This window comes from Musa acuminata, chromosome BXJ3-6 (genome assembly GCF_036884655.1).
Source record: "Musa acuminata AAA Group cultivar baxijiao chromosome BXJ3-6, Cavendish_Baxijiao_AAA, whole genome shotgun sequence".
Lineage (NCBI taxonomy): Eukaryota > Viridiplantae > Streptophyta > Magnoliopsida > Zingiberales > Musaceae > Musa > Musa acuminata.
This window is the reverse complement of record NC_088354.1, coordinates 31,036,417-31,044,946: the sequence shown is the minus strand read 5'-3', so window position 1 is coordinate 31,044,946 and position 8,530 is coordinate 31,036,417.

Below are 8,530 nucleotides of genomic sequence, written 5' to 3'. Positions count from 1 at the left end.
TTTATTGAGCCAGTTTGGTTCAGTTAAAGTCAAGTATAGGTTTATTTAATATTTATTTATTATTAGAGTTCAAGTCCTGATGTACTCTGGGTGGAACTCTATAAATAGGGATGTAACTGCTTCTTTTCAGTTATCTATGAAAAATACTATTTTATCTTTTGACAAACCCTAAGAGGCCGATCCCCTCGAAGCGATCAAGGAGGGCCGATCCCCTCGAAGTGATCAAGGAGGGTCGATCCCCTCAAAGTGATCAAGGAGGTCGATCCCCTCGAAGAGATCATTATCATCCCCTTTCTCTTCTTCTTTTTTATGATAAGACTTTAGGGTCTTACCATTTGGTATCAGAGCATACGATAAGACTTTAGGGTCTTATCATTTGGTATCAAAGCGACGATAAGACTTTAGGGTCTTATCACTCGGAAAGATACTTAGATTGAAGGCATGTTTATAAAAGTATTGAAGACAATTTGCAGTTAATGTAAATTGCAATAAGTAAATGCAAACCAGATTTTATAGTGGTTCGGTCGTCATGACCTACATCCACTCCACCAATTCCTCTTCCGTCGAGGCCACTGACATCTACTTTTGGTCTTCCTACAATAGGCAAAGACCAACCACCTTTTATAACTTGATTCTTCTTTTACCAAGTTTAGGAGATAACCCTTATACCCCCACTTACTTCTCTCTCAAACTATTCTAACACTTAGAACTTTTGAGAGGAGTTCACACAAGACTACAGTAGCGTTTCTTTCTATTTGTACTCTCAAGTCTTGTGTGTGTTAACCAGGGATGAGAGGGGTATTTATAGGTCTTAAGTTGATTCAAACTTGGAGCCTAAAAACATCTCATCCTGGGTTTCCTAGGTTCGGGCGGTACCACCGCCTATGCTGGGCGATACCACTGTAGTGTCAGTCTGACACTAACACTGCACTGGGTGGTATCACCGCCTAACACTGGGTGGTACCACCGCCCAGACTGGTAATACCACTGCCTGCAACCTCTCGGAGGCTGTGTTTGGGCAGTACCATCGCCTGACACAGTCTCGGAGACTATGCCACGACAGTGTCACCTCTTGGGGCACTGTTTGAGCCTTTTTATTGGGCCCAACAAAGTTCTTATATTGGCCCAACTGACCCCTAATTAGGTTGATCCAATTTCAATCCCAATTATATGCTAACTACGAATTCTAAGACATTTCCTAAGCTAAACAAGTCCGTAAGTCTAGTTTCTTCCGGTGAGCTTTGGCGAACTTCCAACGATCTCTTGGCAATGTTCCAGCGGACTCCCGGCAAGCTCCTGGAACTCATGATGATCTTCTTGGTGAGTTCCAATGAGCTTCTCTGGCAAGATCTGAGACTTCTCGACTAGTTCCTGTAGAACTTCCGACGAATATATGGACTTTTGATGAACTCTCGAACTCCCAACGAAATTACGTTCTTGACTCCGGGGCTTCATTTTGCTTTATGCCTTATTATCGTAGTTAATCCCGCACATGTAAAAACACACTTCGATCTAGACAATTATTACTAAGCTTGAATCATGTTGTCCGGCATGTCATTGGTCCATCGACGCTTCATCTGATTCTTCGGCGCATTGTCCTCTCTTGCGGACAATTACCCAATCGGTCAGTTTACTCCGTAACTTCGATATCCTTGGCGTAATATCCACTCTTCTTGGCCCGAAGCCTTCTGTCGATACATCGATCGATCCTCTGACTCAACGTCCAATTTTTTGACATGTTCCACCGGCCCAACATGATTCTTCCTATTTTAATTGTCTCATCCTGATCGAAGCATCCTGTGTCACTAACAATGCAGATCAAATCATAAACACTTATCAATTGGTTTCATCATCAAAATACGAGATTCAATAGAGTAATGGGGATTCTTTTATTGTCACCGATGATGATGTCTTCATTGCCACCATAGTTATTGTAGATTGACAAGTTCTGTAGATCAGTCGTGATGTGATGAGATACGCTAGAGTCCATAATCCAATTACGTTGACTAGTATTTAGAGTAGTCATGAGATTTACTTGAGGCCAATGTGATGGAGGAGGAATCTGGGTCGAGATTGATAGACTTTTGCAGAGTGGTCGACTTTGTCACACAATTGGCAGACAACTCTTTGTTGATTTGTGTAGTCAGGATGCTAGGGGTAAGGATAATTGAAGTAGTCACCTTGATTGTTGTGACTAACATATTGATGATGTGGAGGAGGGGGGGTTTGTTTGGAGTTCACAAGTTCAGGAGGCATTTTGGCCAAACCTTTGTTGACGGTCTTGTTATACTAGTTGCCCTTCTTCTTAGGATAATGACTTCTTCATCACTGAGGAATGACCTATCAAAGACAAGTTATTAATAATAACTCTTATATTTTATAGATAATCGACAATAGTACTTTTATCTTATTTTGTTTTCATGAGATTGGATAGGAGACTAAGCATGCGAGTACACAAACGATTTACCAAGGTAGTTTGCAACTTGTACCAAGTTTTGACAGCGGTGTCATATGAAGAAATGAGTGGGGAGAGCGATCTAGCGATTGAGGCTTAAATTGCTTAGAGGATGAGACGATCTTGGCGTAACCATAATTTGTGGTCCGAATTTGGTATTGGACTGGATGCTCATGTTGATCATCACTATTTCTTGAAACTATAGTACTCCCTATTTATACACGCAAGGAGGGAAGATTTTCTTCAACAGAACAACAATATTTTATAACATTTTCTAAGAAGATTTTGCTTTCTTCTAAAATATTTAAAATATTCTTTAGTTTTTCAAGATGTTCAAAGTATTTCTTCGTCTAAGATGATCAAGTAAGACTATCTTTGACTAAATTAAGTTTAATTTTAACACTCTCCCTTAAACTTAATTTCCTTGCATCCATCCATCGTACCAAATGACTTAAACTTAGTAAATAGGTGAACTCAAAAGTGGTTTGGTGAACAAAGTAGATTACAACATCTTCCAAGAGGATTTTGCTTTCTTCTAAAATATTTAAAATATTCTTTATCTTTTAAAAAATTCCTACACTTTTCAAGATGTTCAAAGTATTTCTTGATCCAAGATGATCAAGTAAGACTATCTTTGTCTAAATTAAGTTTAATTTTAACACTCCCCCTTAAACTTAATTTTTCTTCCATCCATCATACCAAATAACTTAAACTTAGTTGATATGTGAACTCAAAGTGGTTTGGTGAACATAGCACCTACTTGGTCTTGAGTTTTGACATGAATAAGTTTAACTTCATTTGTTTTCATATACTCCTGGATAAAGTAAAATTTTAAGTCAATATGCTTACCTCTTTCATGATTCACTTGGTTCTTAGTGCAATGGCGGATTTATTATTAATGTAAATTTGTGTTGCTTCTTATTTGATATCCATCTTCTCTAGTAAGCTTTTGAACCATATAGCATCACAAACACATGAGGATACCGAAACATATAAATAATTTGTTCATCATTCAAGCTAGCATTCAAGCATTTGTCATCAACATGCTTTATGTTCAATATAAATAATTTGTTCTTGGCCATTTGCACTTGTATAATTATCTTCATACTATTATTTTTTTAGTGTGAGAATTATATTCTCCATGTGCACATTATATCATTTCTCCAAGTTGCCCTAAACTTAAAATGTTTGTCTTGCACATAATAGATATTAGAAATAAAATGATCATTTTTATTTTTATCTTGAATAAGGATTTATCTTTCCTTTTTAATTCAACCTTTGAGAAGCCTCCAAATGGAACTTAGTCCATTAACCTTTTTTATCTAACTCCATGAATATATACGTTTGCTTACATATGTGATTGCTTGCTCCAGTACTAAAAGTCTTCATCGTGAATGTTTTCTTCCTTTTGCGCTAACAATAAGATAGAATCATCTTCTTTTTCCTTCTTTTTACATAGTTAGCCTTCTCATCAACTTGATTAAAATTATTATACCAATATTCCGCCGAATAATGACCAATCTTGTTATAAGTATAACAATGAATTTTGGATTTATCATTCCTTCTTCCTCTTGAAGAATCATCTCTACTTTCTTCTTTCTTGGGGCATTCTTTATTATCATTATTATGCTGTACTTGTCCTCGGCCTCTTCCATGGCTTCTACCATGGCCTCGACCATGGCCATGACCATGATCACAACCTCTTTGGATTCTCTTCTGTAGTTTCTTTATTCTTATTGGAAAGCTTGCTTTGAAGAGCTTGTTCCATTTGTTCTTGTTCTTCTTTTATATTCTCTGTTCATGAGCTTATCAATGATCATGGCTTCAAGATCCTTTGATTATTCAATAGCTACCACAACATATTCGAATTTTGTATCTAAGGATCTTAGAATTTTCTCCACCACTTGATTGTCTTATAATGTCTTACCATTTTTTCTTAGTTAGTTGACACTAATCAAGATTCTAAAGTAGTTCGAAATAGATTATGTCTCCTTCATCTTTAATGTTTAAACGTACCCCTTAGAGCCTAGAGTCATACATTCTTCACCTTCTCTATTCGTTTATAGGAATTTTGAATGATATCTCATGCTTGATTAGATTTGATGGGTGACCTTCTCGAATTCTCCTTACTTGATTGATCAAGAAGAGAAATTTCTTGTCTCTCTTTCTCATATCCCTCAAGGACTCTTATTAATTCACTATAAGTGTAACTCCATCTTGGGACTCATTATATTCCTTCTTTATTATCTTCCATACATCTTTTGATCCAAGCAAAACGTTCATTTGAATGCTCTAATTTTCATAGTTGTTGGTGAAACGAGAGACAAGGAATGATATATTGGTAGTCATGTCGGATAACTTGATTTTGATACCACTTTATTAGAAATGTGGTAGAGTTATGGAAGAATAGTAGTTGAGGAAGAAGATAAAAGTTTAACTTTGTTTGGTTTTAAATATTCAAGCTTATAGTAACAATAATATCCTCTCATATATTTATGGGAGATAAGAGTGCATGATTACATTCATAAATGATAAAAATTAATGACTCCCTCGATTTTCGAGAGGATATTTTTTCTTCATAAGGTATCTTGACAACTTAGTATGCACATCAATTTTTTTAGGGATTATAGTATCTTCCAAGATGATTTTATCTTCTTTCAAAATATTCAAGATATTCTTTATTTTTTTGAAAAAGATTCATGCAAATTTCAATATGCATAATTCTTTTCATCCAAAACTTTTATTAAATTAAATTAAATTTCAATACAATTCCCAATGCCTTCACTGTCGAGGTAACTAAATCCAATCAATAGAACCATGTTGTCGATCATCTATCTTAGTTTCACTTATGATGTCAAAGACCTAGAAGGCTATCTCACTACGTGGAAGGCATTTGATTTTGAACTGGTGGTGGAGGGAATCAGAAGCAGAAACAGTGTTGCAATTAACAAATACTGATGATTGTTTTTCACCCTTGGAGATTCAGTTCAGATTCTTTGGGCTCTTCTCAGAGGTGGAAGGAATTATTGGCTGAACCTACCTTCCAGACTTGAAGAACACAACAAAATTAGATATGACAATACCTATAGTGGGCGAAGAGGATAAAAGTAAAGATGGTATCTCTTGTCTCTCTAGAATGCGATCAGTGTTTTTACCCCTGCGATAGATGACTTGACTTGTAAGGGCATCCTCCTTTCCTTTTTCTCTTGGTCGCTCGACTAAGATTGTTGGGTAGTGATGGAGCAAATGGATAGACATTTTTCCCCTATAATATTTATTATATTGATAACAACTACAAAAATTCTCATTAGTAAACTTATATTCAAAACCAAACAACAATCTCAACCAAATTGATCAGAAAAATCAGTAACATAGCATCAAGAAAAATTGATTCAAGTTGATATTCCAACTTGTCTATCCTTTTCCTTCCATTGCTCTAACTAAAGAAATCTTTTTGCTTTCTTTAATTTTTATACTAAAAGGAATGTTTCTTACATTCACTCAAGCTGCTGCCACTTGAAAGACTATAGGATGAGGGAGAGAATATTCCACTCGTAGAGGAAGGCACAGAAGGTGTACGAGCTTCTTCTGGTGATCCATGGCCTCGTAGAGCTTGTGGACATGGTGGTGTTGTCGAGAAATTTAACACATTAAATATGGATTAAACATGTTTTATAGAATCAAAATCAAATTTTAGAATGTTTCCATAAAAACTTATTAGATCCACAATAATATACATGAAATCCTATAACAATTATGAAATATATTATCATGAAAGCATACCTAATAAATCCATCGGAGTATTTTGGTTTAATTGGTGAATTAGCCTTCTAACTGCAGAGTATCTCTAAGAACCCTTTTGTTTCTCTTCGACGGGTGAAGAGAAATATGATGAATTGATACTGCAATTGGGGACCATAACCCTATTTATAGAAATGCCCGAAGATGTTTCATATTCCTAACTTGTCTTGTCATCAAGTCAAGATGTTTTATATTTTATCGAGTCAGGATGTTTCATATTCCTAACTTATCTCGTCATCAATTTAGAAATGTAACTTATGGTATCAACACAATTAATTTTCATAATAATTATGCTCCTTTGCCAAATAATATTATTTTAATTAGATCACTTTAATTTTGACTAATCAAAATAATGGTTTAACATATTTAATTATACATGTGTGACCTTTAAAATTCTAAAAATCTCCCATTGGGTCACATATGTATCCTTATAAATGTGCTATACTTTATGAGCTCAAAAATATTACCATTATTAAATAGGACATACAAAACAATCTTGTCCATTGGCCATATTAGTATAGAACTAAAGTGGTCTTCACTATATCAATCATAGCTAAACCCATCAATGATCATTAATATTAATATAACTAAATAACATAGATCAATCATGAAATGTGTAACATGAAAATTACATGAACGTGATATGTACATGTCAATTTTCAACAGGTCCAACTTTATCTTTATGAGATCATTAATAACTTTAATAGTCATAAATAAAAAATTAAAATTTTATTTCTAATAAAAAATATCTATACAAATATAGAGTCTGGCATAGAACATACAACAAACATATGACAAACTCCTACTAAACTAAAGTTTTCTCAAATTTTAATATACTCATATGAGTAGTATGCTCATGAAAGACCTTAGGTGGTACATCTTTTGTGAGAGGATCTACCAACATAAAGTTTGTTCCTGGGTATTCTATGAAAATTTATCTATTTTGTATCCTTTCTTTCACAACTAGAAACTTGATGTCAATGTGCTTTGACTTAGTCGAGTTTCTATTTTTATTGGAGTATAAAATAGTTGATTTATTGTCTAGTATATCTTTAATGGTCTTTTAATCTTTTGTACTATTTATAGCCCTATGACAAAATTCCTCTACCAAATTTCATGATTGGATGCCTCAAAACATGCTACAAATTCCACTGTTATGGTGGAGGAAGTAATAAGAGATTGATTGTCACTATGTCAAGAAATCGCCCCACCAACCAACATATAAATGTAGCCTGAAGTGAATTTCCTACTGTCTTAGCATCTAGCAAAATGGAGTCAGAATACCCAATGATCTTCAAATAATCTGATGTCCTATATATGAACATATGATCTTTTGTCCTATCTCATGACTCTTTTAGTTGCCTTCCAATAATCCATTCTATGATTGTTTAAGTATCTGTCTAACACTCTAATAATGTACGCTATATCTAGACACGTACAAACATGTCCATACATTAGACTCCCTATAGTTGATGCATAGGGAATCTTATGCATTTCTTAAGTTTTCAGATTTCCTTTAGGGTACTGATTGAGACTAAACTTGTCTCCCCTTATGATAGGGGTGTCTCCTAGTTTGCAATCCTGCATACCGAACATTTTGAGTACCTTATCGATATAACTCCTTTGTGATAATCTTATAATACCCAGAGATCTATCTCGATATATCTGGATTCCTAATACAAAAGAGGCGTCCACAAGATATTTTATTTTAAAATTTTTGGATAGAAATCTCTTAGTTTTGTGTAATATGCTTATATCATTTGTGGCAAGCAGAATATCACCCACATACAATATCAAGAAAATGAATTTGCTCCTATTGAATTTATGAAACACGCAATCATCAACAACATTCACCTCAAACCTAATAAGATAATTACTTGATGAAATTTGTGAAACCACTGACGGGATGCCTGCTTTAGCCTATAGATGGATTTTATCAATTTATAAACCATTTTCTTTGGGTCTCTTGACACAAAATTTTCTGATTATACCATATAAATCATTTTATCAATGTTTCTATTTAGAAAAGCTATTTTAACATCTGATAAGCTTCAAATCAAAATATACGGCTAAAGCCATAATTATCCTAAAAGAGTTATTCATTGAAATAAGAGAGAATGTCTCTTTAAAGTCAATCCCTTCCTTTTGAGTATTGCCTTTTGCCACAAGATATGTCTTATACCTCTATACATTACCATTAGAATCCCTTTTGATTTTAAAAATCCATTTATAACCAATGGGTTTCACACCTTCTGGTAACAGGATAAATTTCTA